The sequence below is a fragment of the Zea mays genome, chromosome 1 (genome assembly GCF_902167145.1).
Source record: "Zea mays cultivar B73 chromosome 1, Zm-B73-REFERENCE-NAM-5.0, whole genome shotgun sequence".
Taxonomy (NCBI): Eukaryota; Viridiplantae; Streptophyta; class Magnoliopsida; order Poales; family Poaceae; genus Zea; species Zea mays.
In genome coordinates this window covers 298,833,164-298,853,726 of record NC_050096.1, presented here as the reverse complement: position 1 = coordinate 298,853,726, position 20,563 = coordinate 298,833,164, and positions in this window count along the sequence as shown.

The following is a 20,563-nucleotide window of genomic DNA, read 5'->3' as shown; positions in this document are numbered from 1 at the left end:
ATAGTAACGATGACGAATAGTAATAGTAAATAGTAACGATGATGAATAGTGTATGTGAATAGTAACGATGAATAGTAATGGTGAATAGTGCTAGTGAATAGTTCGTATGAACGAACGATGAACGATGAATAGGAACTATGAACGAACGGACGAACGATCGAATGATCGGACGAACGAACGATCGGAATTTCGGCAGCATAACGGCAGGACAAAGATTATCTGGAAGAACGATGAATAGGGACTATGAACGAACGATGAACGATGAATAGGAACTATGAACGATCGAATGATCGAACGATCGAACGATCGGAATTTCGGCAGCATAACGGCAGGAAAAAGATTATTTGGACGAACGAACGGACGAACGATCGAACGATCGGACGAACGGACGAACGAACCATGAACGATCGGACGAACGATCGAACGATCGGACGAACGAACAAACAAACTAAGAACATGGGACGAACGATCGAACGATCCTTGTGCTAGTGTGTGCTTGTGTGGAACATGGAGTGGGTGTGTGTGGGGGGGGGGAAGAGAGTTGCCTTGAAATGGCTTGGGGTGGGATGAGAGGAGGCCCTTGCCCCTCTATTTATAGCCATGGTGGGGGATTAGAGGGAGGGATGAGAGGATTAGTGGGAGGATGAGAGGATTAGTGGGAGGTTAGCATGTATTTGTCTTGTATAAGTGAGATTAGCTTGTAGAGCTCACCGTATGACACTGTAGGCATACGTATACGTATGAGCATGAGGAAAGTTATGAAGAAAATATTTATACGGACTTGAAAAATGATTCTGAAGGTATTTCTCAAGAGGAAAATACTTGGAGATATATCGGTGGAATATTTGGACAATATTTCTGGAAAGAACTTGAAGGGGATCACTAGGGAAATATCTGGGCAGTATTTCTGGAAAGAATTTGAGGGGGATCACTGGAGAAATATCTGGGTAGTATTTCTGAAAAGAAATTGAAGGTGATCACTGGGGAAATATTTGTAGGATATTTTGAGGAGGATTTTAGAGAGAATATAGACCACTATACTTTATTTGTTGATATCAACTCGCAAACAAACATTTTGAAATGAAATTTGAAATTCATTTTGAATTTAGAGCAAGTTTGAGAAAATTTCAGGATTTGAATTTTTGGGATGCTACAGGCTAGCTGAACCGCTTAATCGAGTGTGAGTTGCTTTGCGCGGAAGGTGACGAGTGAGGTATCCGTATCCCGGAGGCGTAGGAGTCCCTCGGCTCGGTCGGCCTTGCCACTCAAGGCTTCTCTTGCTCAGTTACAGAACTCTCGGTCGCTCTGCGATGAGCTGGAGCCGGAGGCAACGGTGTCGGCGTGGACAGAGGCGGAGTCGGCTCGAGAAGAGGCTTCGTCGGCCCAGGAGCGGGTGACCTCCTAGGCCGAGGGGGTGCTGCAGCGGCGGCTGGAGCTTGGCTAGATCGTCCGCTAGCGGGACCAACCTAGGAGTCACGCTGCCGAGGCCGTGAGCCGGGCTGATGTCCTCGGGGGACAGCTGGCTGGGGCCACGGAGCGGCCGGTCGAGGTGTCTGCTCGGGCCGGGACCCTTGCGGAGACCCTGGCTGTGATGGCCCAAGCGCGGTGTTGGCGTCCTCCTTCGAGGTGGAGATCCTTCCGCCCGCGTCGTCGTCCGAGGCCGGGCCAGATTCCGCCGAAGGTGGAAACAACGCCGAGGGTGCTGCTGCTCCCTTTGTCGATGCCTGAACCTGCAGGAACAGTTCGTTTGTAGCATGCGTATGTTTTTCGCGGCCGCCGAGGCCCAAACATATTGTTGTTGTGTTATAAAGTTGTGTTTCCTTTCCTCTTGTTTCGAGTATCAGGACTTGTTCGTCGGTAGCAGAATCGCTTATCCGAGCGAGAGTTACTTTTCGCGGAAGGTGATGAGTAAGGTATCCATATCCCGAAGGCGTAGGAGTCCCTCGGCTCGGTCGGCCTCGCCGCTTACGTGCACTCTTACTCGTTTACAGGATTCTGTTATCGATATAGTCGAGAAGGCACGAAAATCGTTCTGGCAGAAAAGTTTTCGAGCGTTAAGACTTGTTCGGCAGCAGAATCGCTTATCCGAGCGTGAGTTACTTATCGCGGAAGGTGATGAGTGAGGTATTCGTATCCCGGAGGCGTAGGAGTCCCTCGGCTCGGTCGGCCTTGCCGCTTACGCATACTCTTCATCGTATTCAGGATCCCGCTATCGAAGCAGTCGAAAAGTGAAAGTCGCCTAGAGGGGGGTGAATAGAGCGAATCTGAAATTTAACAATTTAAGCACAACTACAAGTCGGGTTAGCGTTAGAAATATAATCGAGTCCAAGAGAGAGGGTGCAAAAAAATCGCAAGCGAACAAAGAGTGTGACACGCGGATTTGTTTTACCGAGGTGCGGTTCTCGCAAACCTACTCCCTGTTGAGGTGGTCACAAAGACCGGGTCTCTTTCAACCCTTTCCCTCTCTCAAACGGTCTCTCGGACCGAGTGAGCTTCTCTTCTCAATCAAACGGGAACCAAACTTCCCCGCAAGGACCACCACACAATTGGTGTCTCTTGCCTTGGTTACAATTGAGTTGATCGCAAGAAAGAATGAGAGAAAGAAGCAATCCAAGCGCAAGAGCTTCAAAAGAACACAATAAATCTCTCTCTCTAATCACTAGAGCTTTGTGTGGAGTTGGGAGAGGATTTGATCTATTTGGTTGTGTCTAGAATTGAATGCTAGAGCTCTTGTAAGTAGTTGGAAGGTGGAAAACTTGGATGCCAATGAATGTGGGGTGGTTGGGGGTATTTATAGCCCCAACCACCACAAAGTGGCCGTTGGAAGGCTGCAGTCGCATGGCGCACCGGACACTGTCCGGTGCGCCAGCCACGTCAGCAGACCGTTGGGGTTCGACCGTTGGAGCTCTGTCTTGTGGCCTTGCCTGGCTGTCCGGTTGTGCACCGGACAAGCCCTGTAGGCTGTCCAGTGTGCCACCCGCGCGTGCACTGCTCCTCTGCGCGCGCAGGCGCGCATTTAATGCATTGCAGTCGACCGTTGCGCGCGAAGTAGTCGTTGCTCCGCTGTCACACCAGACAGTTCGGTGTGCACCGGACAATGTCCGGTGACTCACCGGACAGTCCGGTGAATTATAGCGGAGCGAATTCCCGAAGCTGGCGAGTTCAGAGTCGCTCTTCCTTGGGGCACCGGACATTGTCCGATGGTGCACCGGACAGTTCGGTGAATTATAGCGAAGCACCTCTGAAAATTCCCGAAGGTGTTGAGTTCAGCTTGAAGTCCCCTGGTGCACCAGACACTGTCCGGTGGCACACCGGACAGTCCGGTGCGCCAGACCAGGGCACACTTCGGTTGTCCCTTGCTCTTTTTGTTGAACCCTTTTCTTGGTCTTTTTATTGGCTTATTGTGAACCTTTGGCACCTGTAGAACTTTATGAACTAGAGCAAACTAGTTAGTCCAATTATTTGTGTTGGGCAATTCAACCACCAAAACCAATTAGGAAATAGGTGTAAGCCTAATTCCCTTTCAATCTCCCCCTTTTTGGTGATTGATGCCAACACAAACCAAAGCAAATATAGAAGTGCATAATTGAACTAGTTTGCATATTTGTAAGTGCAAAGGTTACTTAGAATTGAGCCAATATAAATACTCATAAGATATGCATGGATTGTTTCTTTAATTTTTGACATTTTGGACCACGCTTGCACCACATGTTTTGTTTTTGCAAATTCTTTTGTAAATTATTTTCAAAGTTCTTTTGCAAATAGTCAAAGGTAAATGAATAAGATTTTGAGAAGCATTTTCAAGATTTGAAATTTTCTCCCCCTGTTTCAAATGCTTTTCCTTTGACTAAACAAAACTCCCCCTTAATGAAATCCTCCTCTTCGTGTTCAAGAGGGTTTTGATGTTAATTTTGAAGAGGGTATACCAATTTGAAAATTATATCACAAATAAGATACCAATTTGAAAATACTTCTTTAAAACCAAATTGAAAGACTAAAATTTTTGAAATTGGTGGAGGTGTGGTCCTTTTGCTTTGGGCTCATGCTCTCTCCCCCTATGGCATAAATCGCCAAAAACGGAATCATTAGAGCCCTGTTAACTACTTTCTCCCCTTTGGCAAATAAATCATGAGTGAAGATTATACCAAAGACGGAGAGTTGCTCGGAGCGACGGCGAAGGATGAGTTACGGAGTGGAAGACTTTGTCTTCACCGAAGACTCCAATTCCCTTTCAATATACCTATGACTTTGTTTGAAATTCACTTGAAAAACACATTAGTCATAGCACATGAAAGAGACATGATCAAAGGAATATTGATGAGCTATGTGTGCAAAACATCAAAAGAAATTCCTAGAATCAAGAATATTTAGCTCATGCCTAAGTTTGTTAAAAGTTTGTTCATCTAGTGGCTTGGTAAAGATATCAGCTAATTGATCTTTAGTGTTAATGTATGCAATCTCGATATCTCCCTTTTGTTGGTGATCCCTTAAGAAGTGATACCGAATGGCCATGTGTTTAGTGCGGCTATGCTCAACGGGATTATCCGCCATGCGGATTGCACTCTCATCATCACATAGAAGAGAAACTTTGGTTAATTTGTAACCGTAGTCCCTAAGGGTTTGCCTCATCCAAAGCCATTGCGCGCAACAATGGCCTGCGGCAATGTACTCGGCTTCGGCGGTAGAAAGAGCGACGGAATTTTGCTTCTTTGAAGCCCAACACACCAAGGATCTTCCCAAGAACTGGCAAGTCCCCGATGTGCTCTTTCTATTAATTTTACACCCCGCCCAATCGGCATCCGAATAACCAATTAAATCAAATGTGGATCCCCGAGGGTACCAAAGTCCAAACTTAGGAGTATAAACTAAATATCTCAAGATTCGTTTTACGGCCGTAAGGTGAGCTTCATTAGGGTCGGCTTGGAATCTTGCACACATGCATACAGAAAGCATAATATCCGGTCGTGATGCACATAAATAGAGTAAAGAGCCTATCATCGACCGGTATACCTTTTGATCTACGGATTTACCTCCCGTGTCGAGGTCGAGATGCCCATTGGTTCCCATGGGTGTCTTGATGGGCTTGGCATCCTTCATCCCAAACTTGGTTAGAATATCTTGAACATACTTCGTTTGGCTAATCAAGGTGCCCTCTTGGAGTTGTTTTACTTGAAATCCTAAGAAGTACTTCAACTCCCCCATCATTGACATCTCGAATTTTTGTGTCATGATCCTACTAAATTCTTCACATGTAGATTCGTTAGTAGACCCAAATATGATATCATCAACATAAATTTGGCATACAAACAAATCATTATCAAGAGTTTTAGTAAATAAAGTAGGATCGGCCTTTCCAACTTTGAATCCATTAGTGATAAGGAAATCTCTAAGGCATTCATACCATGCTCTTGGGGCTTGCTTGAGCCCATAAAGCGCCTTAGAGAGTTTATACACATGATTAGGGTACTCACTATCTTCAAAGCCGGGAGGTTGCTCAACATAGACCTCTTCCTTGATTGGTCCATTGAGGAAGGCACTTTTCACGTCCATTTGATAAAGCTTATGAAAGGGAAATGTGCCTTTGGGCCATTTCTAAGTATTTTGGTGTTTGAGTGCCAACACAAATGCTTAAATGTGAATCTATGCCCATGAATGGACAAAGTGCAAATCAAGAGCAAAGGTATGCTTCTATATCTTAGTACATTGGTTTTGTGTACTAATATACTTGTCTAAGTATCAGAAATAGGAAGAAGAAGAAAAGAGGGGAGTTGGCTGTGTACTGCCAAGAGGCTGTTTCGGTCTGGGGCACCGGACTGTCCGGTGGTGCACCGGACAGTGTCCGGTGCGCCGGGCTGCCTCGGTCGAAGTAGCCGCTCTCGGGAATTCGCTGACGGCGTGCGGCTAAAATTCACCGGACTGTCCGGTGTGCACCGGACTGTCCGGTGAGCCAACGGTCGGCCGAGCCAACGGTCGGCCGCGGATTCTGCGCGCGACACGTGGCCAAGCCAACGGTCGGAAGGGGGCACCGGACTGTCCGGTGTGCACCGGACATGTCCGGTGCACCAACGGCTCCCAGATCTGCAACGGTCGGCTTCGCCATTTAAGGAAAGGAATCGGGCACCGGACAGTGTCCGGTGTGCACCGGACTGTCCGGTGCGCCCGATGACAGAAGGCAAGGATGGCCTTCCAGATTTGTTCTCAACGGCTCCTAGCTGCCTTGGGGCTATAAAAGGGACCCCTAGGCGCATGGAGGAGAAGACCAAGCATTCCTACAACATTCCTAAGCACCAAGACATCGATCTCACGCATTCGTTTCATTGTGATAGCATCTAGAGCTCTTGTTGAGTTGCGAACTCTTTGAGTTGTGTTGCGAGCTCTTGTTGCGACTTGTGTGCGTGTTGCTGCTCTGATCTTTTGAAGTCTTGTGTGCGTTGCTCATTCCCCCTCTGCTCTGTGTTTCTTGTGAACTTCAATTGTAAGGGCGAGAGGCTCCAAGTTGTGGAGATTCCTTGCAAACGGGATTGAGAAAAAGCAAGCAAAACACCGTGGTATTCAAGTGGGTCTTTGGACCGCTTGAGAGGGGTTGATTGCAACCCTCGTCCGTTGGGACGCCACAACGTGGAGTAGGCAAGCGTTGGTCTTGGCCGAACCACGGGATAAACCACTGTGTCATCTCTGTGTTTGATTTCTTGTGGTATTGTGTTTTGTTGAGACTCCTCTCGAGCCACTTGGCGATTATTGTGCTAACACTTAACAAGTTTTTGTGGCGATAAGTTTAAGTTTCACAGGATCACCTATTCACCCCCCCTCTAGGTGCTCTCAGCTTAAAGCCATGGTAAGTAGCATAGGCAAGTAATATACGAATTGATTCAAGCCTAGCTATGGGTGCATAAGTTTCACCGAAATCCAAACCTTCGACTTGCGAATACCCCTTGGCCACAAGTCGGGCTTTGTTCCTTGTCACCACACCATGCTCATCTTGCTTGTTGCGAAACACCCACTTGGTTCCTACAACATTTTGATTAGGACATGGAACCAAATGTCATACCTCGTTCCTAGTGAAGTTGTTGAGCTCCTCTTGCATCACCACCACCCAATCCGAATCTTGAAGTGCTTCCTCTACCCTGTGTGGCTCAATAGAGGAAACAAAAGAGTAATGCTCACAGAAATGTGCAACACGAGATCTAGTGGTTACCCCCTTATGAATGTCGCCGAGGATGGTGTCGATGGGGTGATCTCGTTGGATTGCTTGGTGGACTCTTGGGTGTGGCGGCCTTGGTTCTTCATCCTCCTTGTCTTGATCATTTGCATCTCCCCCTTGATCATTACCGTCATCTTGAGGTGGCTCATCTCTTTGATCTTCTCCTTCATCAACTTGAGCCTCATCCTCATTTTGTGTTGGTGGAGATGCTTGCGTGGAGGAGGATGGTTGATCTTGTGCATTTGGAGGCTCTTTGGATTCCTTAGGACACACATCCCCAATGGACATGTTCCTTAGCGCGATGCACGGAGCCTCTTCATTACCTATCTCATCAAGATCAACTTGCTCTACTTGAGAGCCGTTAGTCTCATCAAACACAACGTCACAAGAAACTTCAACTTGTCCAGAGGACTTGTTAAAGACTCTATATGCTCTTGTGTTTGAGTCATATCCTAGTAAAAAGCCTTCTACAGTCTTAGGAGCAAATTTAGATTTTCTACCTCTTTTAACAAGAATAAAGCATTTGCTACCAAAGACTCTAAAATATGAAATATTGGGCTTTTTACCGGTTAGGAGTTCGTATGATGTTTTCTTGAGGATTCGGTGTAGATACAACCGGTTGATGGCGTAGCAGGCGGTGTTGACCGCCTCGGCCCAAAACCGGTCCGAAGTCTTGTACTCATCAAGCATGGTTCTTGCCATGTCCAATAGAGTTCTATTCTTCCTCTCCACTACACCATTTTGTTGTGGTGTGTAGGGAGAAGAGAACTCATGCTTGATGCCCTCCTCCTCAAGGAAGCCTTCAATTGGTGAGTTCTTGAACTCCGTCCTGTTGTCGCTTCTAATTTTCTCAATCCTTAAGCCGAACTCGTTTTGAGCCCGTCTCAAGAATCCCTTTAAGGTCTCTTGGGTATGAGATTTTTCCTGCAAAAAGAACACCCAAGTGAAGCGAGAATAATCATCCACAATAACTAGACAATACTTACTCTCGCCGATGCTTATGTAAGTTATCGGGCCGAATAGATCCATGTGTAGGAGCTCAAGTGGCCTGTCAGTCGTCATGATGTTCTTGTGTGGATGATGAGTTCCAACTTGCTTCCCTGCCTGACATGCGCTACAAACCCTGTCTTTCTCAAAATGAACATTTGTTAGTCCCAAAATGTGTTCTCCCTTTAGAAGTTTGTGAAGATTCTTCATTCCAACATGTGCTAGTCGGCGATGCTAGAGCCAGCCCATGTTAGTCTTAGCAATTAAGCAAGTGTCGAGTTCAGCTCTATCAAAATCTACTAAGTATAGCTGACCCTCTAACACTCCCTTAAATGCTATTGAATCATCACTTCTTCTAAAGACAGTAACACCTATATCTGTGAAAAGACAGTTGTAGCCCATTTTGCATAATTGAGAAACGGAAAGCAAATTGTAATCTAAGGAATCTACAAGAAAAACATTGGAAATTGAGTGGTCAGGAGATATAGCTATTTTACCCAATCCTTTGACCAAACCTTGATTTCCATCCCCGAATGTAATAGCTCGTTGGGGATCTTGGTTTTTCTCATAGGAGGAGAACATCTTCTTCTCCCCTGTCATGTGGTTTGTGCACCCGCTATCGATGATCCAACTTGAGCCCCCGGATGCATAAACTACAAAACAATTTTAGTTCTTGACTTTAGGTACCCAAATGGTTTTGGGTCCTTTGGCATTAGACACAAGAACTTTGGGTACCCAAACACAAGTCTTTGATCCCTTGTGTTTGCCCCCAACATATTTGGCAACTACCTTGCCGGATTTGTTAGTTAAAACATAAGATGCATCAAAAGTTTTAAATGAAATATTATGATCATTTGATGCACTAGGAGTTTTCTTCTTAGGCAATTTTGCATGGGTTGATTGCCTAGAACTAGATGTCTCACCCTTATACATAAAAGCATGATTAGGGCCAGACTGAGACTTCCTAGAGTGAATTCTCCTAATTTTGTTCTCGGGATAACCGGCAGGGTACAAAATGTAACCCTCGTTATCTTGAGGCATGGGAGCCTTGCCCTTAACAAAATTAGACAATCTTTTAGGAGGGGAATTAAGTTTGACATTGTCTCCCCTTTGGAAGTCAATGCCATCCTTGATGCCAGGGCGTCTCCCTCTACAGAGCATGCTTCTAGTAAATTTAATTTTTTTGTTTTCTAAGTCATGCTCGGCAATTTTAGCATCTAATTTTGCTATATGATCATTTTGTTGTTTAATTAAAGCCATGTGATCATGAATAGCATCAATGTTAACATCTCTACATCTAGTGCAAATAGTAGTATGTTCAATGGTAGATGTAGAGGGTTTGCAAGATTTTAATTCTACGACCTTAGCATGTAATATGTCATTCTTACTTCTAAGGTCGGAAATGAAAGCATTGCAAACATCTAATTCGTTAGCCTTAGCAAGCAATTTTTCATTTTCATTTCTAAGGCTAGCAAGAAAAATGTTCAATTCTTCAATCTTAGCAAGCAAATCAACATTATCATTTATAAGATTTGGAATTGAAACATCACAATCATTTGAATCAACCTTAGCTAACAAATTAGTATTCTCATTTCTAAGGTTGTCAATAGTCTCATGGCAAGTGCTTAGCTCACTAGATAGTTTTTCACATTTTTCTACTTCTAGAGCGTAAGCATTTTTAACCTTAACATGCTTCTTATTTTCTTTAATAAGGAAGTCCTCTTGGGTGTCCAAGAGATCATCCTTCTCATGAATAGCACTAATCAATTCATTTAATTTTTTTTTTGTTGCATGTTTAGGTTGGCAAAAAGAATGTGCAAGTTATCCTCTCATTGCTAGCATTATCCTCATCACTAGAGGTTTCATATTTAGTGGAGGATCTTAATTCTACCTTCTTCCTTTTGTCGTCCTTTGCCATGAGGCACTTGTGGCCGACGTTGGGGAAGAGAAGACCTTTGGTGACGGCGATGTTTGCGGCGTCCTCGTCGGAGGAGGAGTTGGTGGAGCTCTCATCGGAGTCCCACTCCCGGCAAACATGGGCATCGCCGCCCTTCTTCTTGTAGTATCTCTTCTTCTCCTTTCTTCTCCCCTTCTTGTCGTCGCCCCTGTCACTATCACTAGATAATGGATATTTTGCAATAAAATGACCGGGCTTACCACATTTGTAGCAAACTTTTTGGAGCGGGGCTTGTAATCTTTCCCCCTCCTTTGCTTGAGGATTTGGCGGAAGCTCTTTATGATGAGCGCCATCTCCTCATTGTCGAGCTTTGAGGCGTCGATTGGTTGTCTACTTGATGTAGACTCCTCCTTCTTCTCCTCTGTTGCCTTGAATGTGACCGATTGTGCTTCGGACGTGGAGGGGCCATCTAGCTCGTTGATTTTCTTTGAGCCTTTGATCATCAATTCAAAGCTCACAAAATTCCCGATTACTTCCTCGGGAGTCATTAGTGTATATCTAGGATTGCCACGAATTAATTGAACTTGAGTAGGGTTTAGGAAAACAAGTGATCTTAGAATAACTTTAACCATTTCGTGATCATCCCATTTTTTGCTCCCGAGGTTGCGCACTTGGTTCACCAAGGTCTTGAGCCGGTTGTACATGTCTTGTGGCTCCTCCCCTTGGCGAAGTCGGAATCGACCGAGCTCCCCCTCGATCCTCTCCCGCTTGGTGATCTCGGTCACCTCGTCTCCTTCGTGTGCGGTCTTTAGCGTGTCCCAAATCTCCTTAGCACCTTTCAACCCTTGCACCTTATTATACTCCTCTCGACTTTGAGAGGCGAGGAGTATAGTTGAGGCTTGGGAGTTGAAGTGTTGGATTTGGGCCACTTCGTCCTCATCATAATCTTCATCCCCTACGGATGGTACCTGTACACCAAACTCAACAACATCCCATATACTTTTGTGGAGTGAGGTTAGGTGAAATCGCATTAAATCACTCCACCTAGCATAATCTTCACCATCAAACGTTGGTGGTTTTCCTAATGGGACGGAAAGTAAAGGCGTATGTTTAGGAATGCGAGTATAGCGTAGGGGGGTCTTACTAAACTTCTTGCGCTCATGGCGCTTAGAAGTTACAGACAGTGTGTCGGATCCGGAGGTGGATGGCGACGAGGAGTCGGTCTCGTAGTAGACCACCTTCCTCATCTTCTTCTTATCACCGCTCCGACGCGACTTGTGTGAAGGGGATTCCTTTTCCTTCCCCTTCCCTTTGTTGTAGGACTCTCTCGATGGAGCCTTCCCGTGGCTTGTAGCGGGCTTCTCGCCGGTCACCATCTCCTTCTTGGCGTGATCTCCCGACATCACTTCGAGCGGTTAGGCTCTAATGAAGCACCGGGCTTTGATACCAATTGAAAGTCGCCTAGAGGGGGGGTGAATAGAGCGAATCTGAAATTTAACAATTTAAGCACAACTACAAGCCAGGTTAGCGTTAGAAATATAATCGAGTCCGAGAGAGAGGGTGCAAAACAAATCGCAAGCGAACAAAGAGTGTGACACACGGATTTGTTTTACCGAGGTTCGGTTCTCGCAAACCTACTCCCCGTTGAGGTGGTCACAAAGACCGGGTCTCTTTCAACCCTTTCCCTCTCTCAAACGGTCCCTCGGACCGAGTGAGCTTCTCTTCTCAATCAAACGGGAACCAAACTTCCCCGCAAGGACCACCACACAATTGGTGTCTCTTGCCTTGGTTACAATTGAGTTGATCGCAAGAAAGAATGAGAGAAAGAAGCAATCCAAGCACAAGAGCTTCAAAAGAACACGACAAATCTCTCTCTCTCTAATCACTAGAGCTTTGTGTGGAGTTGGGAGAGGATTTGATCTATTTGGTTGTGTCTAGAATTGAATGCTAGAGCTCTTGTAAGTAGTTGGAAGGTGGAAAACTTGGATGCCAATGAATGTGGGGGTGGTTGGGGTATTTATAGCCCCAACCACCACAAAGTGGCCGTTGGAAGGCTGCAGTCGCATGGCGCACCGGACAGTCCGGTGCGCCACCGGACACTGTCCGGTGCGCCAGCCACGTCAGCAGACCGTTGGGGTTCGACCGTTGGAGCTCTGTCTTGTGGGCCCGCCTGGCTGTCCGGTGGTGCACCGGACAAGCCCTGTAGGCTGTCCGGTGTGCCACTCGTGCGTGCACTACTCCTCTGCGCGCGCAGGCGCGCATTTAATGCGTTGCAGTCGACCATTGCGCGCGAAGTAGCCGTTGCTCCACTGTCACACCGGACAGTCCGGTGTGCACCGGACACTGTCCGGTGACTCACCGGACAGTCCGGTGATTTATAGCGGAGCGAATTCCCGAAGCTGGCGAGTTCAGAGTCGCTCTTCCTTGGGGCACCGGACAGTCCGGTGAATTATAGCGAAGCGCCTCTGAAAATTCCCGAAGGTGTTGAGTTCAGCTTGAAGTCCCCTGGTGCACCGGACACTGTCCGGTGCGCCAGACCAGGGCACACTTCGGTTGTCCCTTGCTCTTTTTGTTGAACCCTTTTCTTGGTGTTTTTATTGGCTTATTGTGAACCTTTGGCACCTGTAGAACTTTATAGACTAGAGCAAACTAGTTAGTCCAATTATTTGTGTTGGGCAATTCAACCATCAAAACCAATTAGGAAATAGGTGTAAGCCTAATTCCCATTCAAAAAGCGCGAAAGACGTTCTGGCAGAAAGACTTTTCTGAGGAAAATTTTGACGCAGAGGGGTTCCCCCTTCTAGCCCCCGAAGGAGGGCCGGGCTTTTCCGAGGCAAGGCTGACCCTTCCTTGACGGTTAGACTTTATTTTTGTATGTAAAGAGAACGAGGTATATGAACGACTTGAAACATCTTAAGGGCAAAAGCGACGTAGCTATTGGATGTTCCAAGCGTTGCTGTAGACCTTGCCTTGGTCGTTGGCCAGCTTGTATGTCCCGGGCTTCAAAATCTTGGCGATGATGAACGACCCTTCCCAGGGAGGAGTAAGCTTGTGGCGCCCTCGGGCGTCCTGCCGCAACCGAAGTACCAAGTCTCCCACCTGGAAGTCTCGGGGCTGAACCCCTCGGGCGTGATAGCGTCGCAGAGACTGCTAATACAGTGCCGAGTGTAGTAAGGCCATGTCCCGAGCCTCTTCCAGCTGATCCAGTGAGTCTTCTCGGTTGGTCTGGTTGCTTTGATCGTCGTATGCCTTTGTCCTCGGGGAACCGTATTCTAAGTCTGTGGGCAAGATAGCCTCGACCCCATAGACTAGAAAGAACGGCGAGAAACCCGTGGCTCGGCTTGGCGTTGTCCTCAGACTCCAGACCACTGAGGGTAGCTCTTTCATCCATCGCTTGCCGAACTTGTTGAGGTCATTGTAGATCCTTGGTTTAAGTCCCTGCAGAATCATGCCGTTGGCGCGCTCCACCTGCCCATTCGTCATGGGGTGAGCTACGGCGGCCCAGTCCACACGGATGTGGTGGTCCTTGCAGAAGTCCAGGAACTTCTTCCCAGTGAACTGGGTGCCATTGTCGGTGATGATGGAGTTCGGGACCCCAAAGCGATGGATGATGTTGGTGAAGAACGCCACCGCCTGCTCGGACCTGATGCTTGTTAGGGGTCGGACCTCGATCCACTTGGAGAATTTGTCGATGGCGACCAGCAGGTGCGAGAAGCCCCTAGGTGCCTTCTGCAAGGGACCGATGAGGTCCAGACCCCACACAGCAAACGGCTAGGTGATGGGTATCATCTGCAGGGCCTGAGCGGGCAGGTGTGTCTGTCTCGCATAGAATTGGCACCCTTGGCAGGAGCGTACAATCCTAGTGGCGTCGGCCACCGCGGTCGGCCAGTAGAAGCCTTGTCGGAAGGCGTTCCCAACGAGGGCTCGAGGTGCTGCATGGTGACCGCAAGCCCCCGAGTGTATCTCTTGCAATAGCTCATGTCCTTCGGCGACGGATATGCATCGTTGGAGAATGCCTGAGGGGCTGCGGTGGTAGAGCTCCTTTTCATCACCCAGTAAGACGAACGACTTGGCGCGCTGCGCCAGTCGCCGAGCTTCGGCCTTGTCGAGGGGTAGCTCTCCTCGGTGGAGATATTGTAGGTACGGGGTCTGCCAGTTTCGATTAGGCATGACCCCACTCCGCTCTCCCTCGACACGCAGTGCCTCACCCTCGGCGGCCGAGGATACCTCGGGCTGGGTCGAGGCCTCCTCGGGATGGGCCGAGGCCTCCTCGGGCTCGGGCGTGTCATCGGTCTTGACAGAGGGTTGATGTATATCTCTGGAGAAGACGTCCGGGGGAACCGTTGTCCGCCCCGAGGCTATTTTAACCAGCTCATTCGTAGTCTTGTTGTACCGTCGAGCGATGTGGTTGAGCTCGAGCCCGTAGAACGTTTCTTCCAGGCGCCGAACCTCGTCGCAGTAGGCCTCCATCTTTCGGTCGCGGCAGTGGAAATTCTTCATGACTTGGTCAATGACAAGCTGCGAGTCGCCACGAGCGTAGAGGCGCCGAACCCCTAGCTCGATGGCGATGCGCAACCCATTAACCAGAGCCTCGTACTCGGCCACGCTGTTTGACGCGGAAATGGAGGCGCAACACGTAGCAGAGGTGCTTCCCGAGGGGTGAGATGAGGAGCAGGCCCGCGTCGGCTCCTGTTTTCATCAGCGACCCATCGAAGTACATGGTCCAGAGTTCCGGTTGGATCGGAGCTGTCGGTAATTGGGTGTCGACCCATTCATCCACGAAGTCCGCCAAGACCTGGGACTTAATGGCCTTCCGAGGAGCGAACTAGATTGTCTCGCCCATGATCTCCACCGCCCACTTTGGTATCCTACCCGAGGCCTCTCGGCACTGGATGATGTCCCCCAGGGGGAGGGATGACACCACAGTCACCGGATGAGACTCGAAGTAGTGTCGCAACTTTCGCCGCGTCAGAATTACTGCGTACAGTAGCTTCTGAATTTGCGGGTAGCGGATCTTGGTCTCAGATAGCACTTCACTGATGAAGTAAACCGGCCTCTAGACGGGTAGTGCATGCCCTTCTTCTCGTCTCTCGACCACGATCGCGGCGCTGACCACTTGAGTGGTTGCGGCTACGTAGATCAAGAGGGCTTCTCCCGCAGCGGGGGGCACCAAGATGGGCGCGTTTGTAAGGAGCGCCTTTAAGTTTCCGAGGGCTTCCTCGGCCTCGGGGGTCCAAGTGAAGCGCTCGGTCTTCCTTAAGAGGCGGTACAAAGGTAGGCCTTTTTCACTGAGGCGCGAGATGAAGCGGCTCAGAGTCGCAAGGCATCCCATGACCCTTTGTACTCCTTTCAAGTCTTTGATAGGCCCCATGTTGGTGATGGCTGCGATTTTCGCCAGGTTGGCCTTGATGCCTCGCTCGGAGACGACGAACCCCAGGAGCATGCCTCGGGGGACTCCGAAGACACACTTCTCGAGATTGAGTTTCACGCCCTTCGCTCTCAGACACTTGAATGTCGTTTCAAGGTCAGAGAGTAGGTCAGAGGCTTTCCTCGTCTTGACTACGATGTCATCGACGTAAGCCTCGACCATTCGGTCGATGTGCTCTCCGAACACATGGTTCATGCACCTTTGGTATGTCGCACCTGCATTCCTCAAACCAAATGGCATAGTAGTATAGCAGTACATGCCAAAAGGTGTGATGAAAGAAGTCGCGAGCTGGTCGGACTATTTCATCTTGATTTGGTGATACCCTGAGTATGCGTCGAGGAATGACAGGGTTTCGCACCCAGCAGTGGAGTCCACAATTTGATCGATGCGAGGCAGAGGGTAGGGAACCTTCGGACATGCTTTGTTTAGACCAGTGTAGTCTACACACATCCTCCATTTCCCACCTTTCTTTTTCACAAGCACAGGATTGGCTAACCATTCATGATGGAATACCTCTTTGATGAACCCTGCAGCCATCAGCTTGTGTATCTCCTCGCATATGGCTCTGTGCTTTTCTTCGTCGAAACGGCGCAGAGGCTGCTTCACAGGTCGGGCACCGGCTCGGATATCCAGTGAGTGCTCGGCGACATCCCTCGGTATGCCGGGCATGTCCGAGAGACTCCACGCAAACTGAGAGCACCTAAAGGGTGGTGAATAGGTGATCCTGTAAAAACTTGAACTTTAATGCCACAAAACTTTGTTAGGAGTTAGCACAATAAAGCCAAGTGGCTAGAGAAGAGTTCTTGCAAGACAAGATAACCACAAGAAGATCAACACAGATAGACACAGTGGTTTATCCCGTGGTTTGGCTAAGTCCAACACTTGCCTACCCCACGTTGTGGCGTCCCAATGGACGAGGATTGCAATCAACCCCTCTCAAGTGGTCCAAAGACTCACTTGAATACCACGGTGTTTTGCTTTTTACTATATCCCGCTTGCGAGGAATCTCCACAACTTGGAGCCTCTCGCCCTTACAATTTGATGTTCACAAAGAAGCACGGAGTAAGGGAGGGATGAGCAACACACACAAGACACAAAATCAGAGCGACAATACGCACACAAGTCACAACACGAGCTCTCAACACAACTCAAAGAGTTCTCTACTCAAATGGAGCTCTGGTTGCTATCACAAAGAATCGAATGCGCGGAATTGAAGTCTTGGTGCTCAGGAATGCTTAGAGAATGCTTGGTGTGCTCCTCCATGCGCCTAGGGGTCCCTTTTATAGTCCCAAGGCAGCTAGGAGCCGTTGAGAGCATTCCAGGAAGGCAATTCTTGCCTTCTGTCGCCTGGCGCACCGGACAGTCCGGTGCACCACCGGACACTGTCCAGTGCGGATTTCTTTCCTTCTTTGGCGAAGCCGACCGTTGGAGATTCAGAGCCGTTGGCGCACCGGACACTGTCCGGTGCACACCGGACAGTCCGGTGCACCCTTCTGACCGTTGGCACTGCCACACGTCGCACGCGGATTACACGGCCGACCGTTGGCCGGGCCGACAGTTGGCTCACCGAACAGTCCGGTGCACCACCGGACAGACCGGTGATTTATAGCCGTACACCGCCGTCGAAGTCCCGAGAGCAGCCAGTTGACAGACGCCTGCCTGGCGCACCGGACAGTCCGGTGCACCCAGACCGAGCAGTCTTTTGGTTGTACAGAACCAACTCCTCCATAATTGTTTCTCCTGTTTCTAGCACTTATACACAATACATTAGTCTTCAAAACAATGTACTAAGTCTAGAAACATACCTTTAATCTTGATTTGCACTTCTTGAGTCTTTGGCACAATTTAACACTTAGGCACTTGTGTTGGACACTTAATCACCAAAATACTTAGAAATGGCCCAAGGGCACATTTCCCTTTAAATCTCCCCCTTTTTGGTGATTTATGCCAACACAATAAAAAGCAACTAAAAGAAGTGCAACATCAATGCAAATGAAAATTCAAATTTGTTTTGATTCAAATTTGGCATATTTGGATCATTCTTTGCCACCACTTGGTTTGTTTTTGCAAATCAAACTCAATTTCCTATCTCTAAGTCAAACACACTTGTTGAGACATAAAGAGAGTTGTTCCAAGAGAAATTGATCAAAGATTTCAAAAACTCCCCCTTTTCCCATAATCAACCATTCTCCCCACAAGAGGCCAACTTTTGACAAAAGAGACAATAAGAGTTTTTTGACAAACCAAAAGCTATTTTTGACAAACCAAAAGCTCTATTCTACTATTTTCAAAATTCTCAAGTGGTAGCTGATCCATTTGTTGCTTTGGCCTTATTTTCTCCCCCTTTGGCATCAAGCACCAAAACGAGATCAATCTTGGCCCTTTAACCCCATGGACTTGTGAGGTCCGGGGAGTGCTTGTACAACTTGAGCACCATAAATAAACAACAAAATGCATTAAGGAACATGATCAAGGCATAAAACACATGTATGCTATAAATCAATCCAGGTTTCGCGAATCTAAGACATTTAGCTCACTACGCAGCTTGCAAAAGGTCGACTCATCTAGAGGCTTGGTAAAGATATCGGCTAGCTGGTTCTCGGTGCTAACATGAAACACTTCGATATCTCCCTTTTGCTGGTGGTCTCTCAAAAAGTGATGTCGGATGTCAATGTGCTTTGTGCGGCTGTGTTCAACAGGATTATCCGCCATGCGGATAGCACTCTCATTATCACATAGGAGTGGGACTTTGCTCAGATTGTAGCCAAAGTCCCTAAGGGTTTGCCTCATCCAAAGTAGTTGCGCGCAACACTGTCCTGCGGCAACATACTCGGCCTCAGCGGTGGATAGGGCAACAGAAGTTTGTTTCTTAGAACTCCACGACACCAGGGACCTTCCTAAGAATTGGCACGTCCCCGATGTACTCTTCCTATCGACCTTACATCCAGCATAGTCGGAGTCTGAATATCCAATTAAGTCAAAGGTAGACCCCTTTGGATAACAGATCCCGAAGCAAGGCGTAGCGACTAAATATCTAAGAATTCGCTTCACGGCCACTAAGTGACACTCCCTTGGATCGGATTGAAATCTAGCACACATGCATACGCTAAGCATAATATCTGGTCTACTAGCACATAAATAAAGTAAGGACCCTATCATAGACAGGTATGCCTTTTGATCAGCGGACTTACCTCCTTTGTTGAGGTCGGTGTGTCCGTCGGTTCCCATTGGAGTCTTTGCGGGCTTGGCGTCCTTCATCCCAAACCGCTTGATCAAGTCTTGCGTGTACTTCATTTGGGAGATGAAGGTCCCATCCTTGAGTTGCTTCACTTGGAACCCAAGGAAATAGCTTAACTCGCCCATCATCGACATCTCAAACTTTTGAGTCATCACCCTGCTAAACTCTTCACAAGACTTTTGGTTAGTAGAACCAAATATTATGTCATCGACATAAATTTGGCACACAAAAAGATCACCATCACAAGTCTTAGTGAATAACGTTGGATCGGCTTTCCCAACCTTGAAAGCATTAGCAATTAAAAAGTCTCTAAGGCATTGATACCATGCTCTTGGGGTTTGCTTAAGTCCATAGAGCGCCTTAGAGAGCTTACACACGTGGTCGGGGTACCGTTCATCCTCGAAGCCAGGGGGTTGCTCCACGTACACCTCCTCCTTGATTGGCCCGTTGAGGAAAGCGCTCTTCACATCCATTTGGAACAACCTGAAAGAATGGTGAGTAGCATAGGCTAACAATATGCGAATTGACTCTAGCCTAGCCACAGGAGCAAAAGTCTCCTCAAAGTCCAAACCTGCGACTTGGGCATAACCTTTTGCCACAAGTCGTGCCTTGTTCCTTGTCACCACCCCGTGCTCGTCTTGTTTGTTGCGGAACACCCACTTGGTTCCCACAACGTTTTGCTTAGGACGAGGCACCAGTGCCCAAACTTCATTTCTCTTGAAGTTGTTGAGCTCTTCCTGCATGGCCAACACCCAGTCCGGATCTAGCAAGGCCTCTTCTACCCTGAAAGGCTCAATAGAAGAGACAAAAGAGTAATGCTCACAAAAATTAACTAATCTAGAGCGAGTAGTTACTCCCTTGCTGATATCACCCAAAATTTGGTCGACGGGATGATTCCTTTGAATCGTCGCTCGAACTTGAGTTGGAGGTGCCGGTTGTGCTTCTTCCTCCATTACATGATCATCTTGTGCTCCCCTTGATCACACGCCTCCTCTTGATGAACCTGTTCATCACCTTGAGTTGGGGGATGCACCATTGTTGAGGAAGAGGGTTGATCTTGCTCCTTTTGTTCCTGTGGCCGCACATCTCCAATCGCCATGGTACGTATTGCGGCAGTTGGAACGTCTTCTTCATCTACATCATCAAGATCAACAACTTGCTCTCTTGGAGAGCCATTAGTATCATCAAATACAACGTCGCTAGAGACTTCAACCAAACCCAATGATTTGTTGAAGACCCTATACGCCTTTGTATTTGAGTCATAACCTAACAAAAACCCTTCTACAGCTTTGGAAGCAAACTTAGAACTTCTACCTTTCTTTACTAGAATATAACACTTGCTCCCAAATACACGAAAGTAAGATACATTGGGTTTGTTACCGGTTAGAAGCTCATATGAAGTCTTCTTGAGGAGGCGATGAAGGTATACCCGGTTTATGGCGTGGCAAGCCGTGTTCACAGCTTCCGACCAAAACCGCTCGGGCGTCTTGAATTCTCCAAGCATTGTCCTTGCCATGTCTATGAGTGTCTTGTTCTTCCTCTCTACCACACCATTTTGTTGTGGTGTGTAGGGAGCGGAGAACTCGTGCTTGATTCCTTCCTTCTCAAGGTACTCCTCCACTTGAAGGTTCTTGAACTCGGACCTGTTGTCGCTCCTTATCTTCTTCACCTTAAGCTCAAACTCATTTTGAGCTCTCCTTAGGAAGCGCTTGAGGGTCCCTTGGGTTTCAGACTTATCCTGCAAAAAGAATACCCAAGTGAAGCGGGAAAAATCATCAACTATAACAAGACCATACTTACTTCCTCCTATGC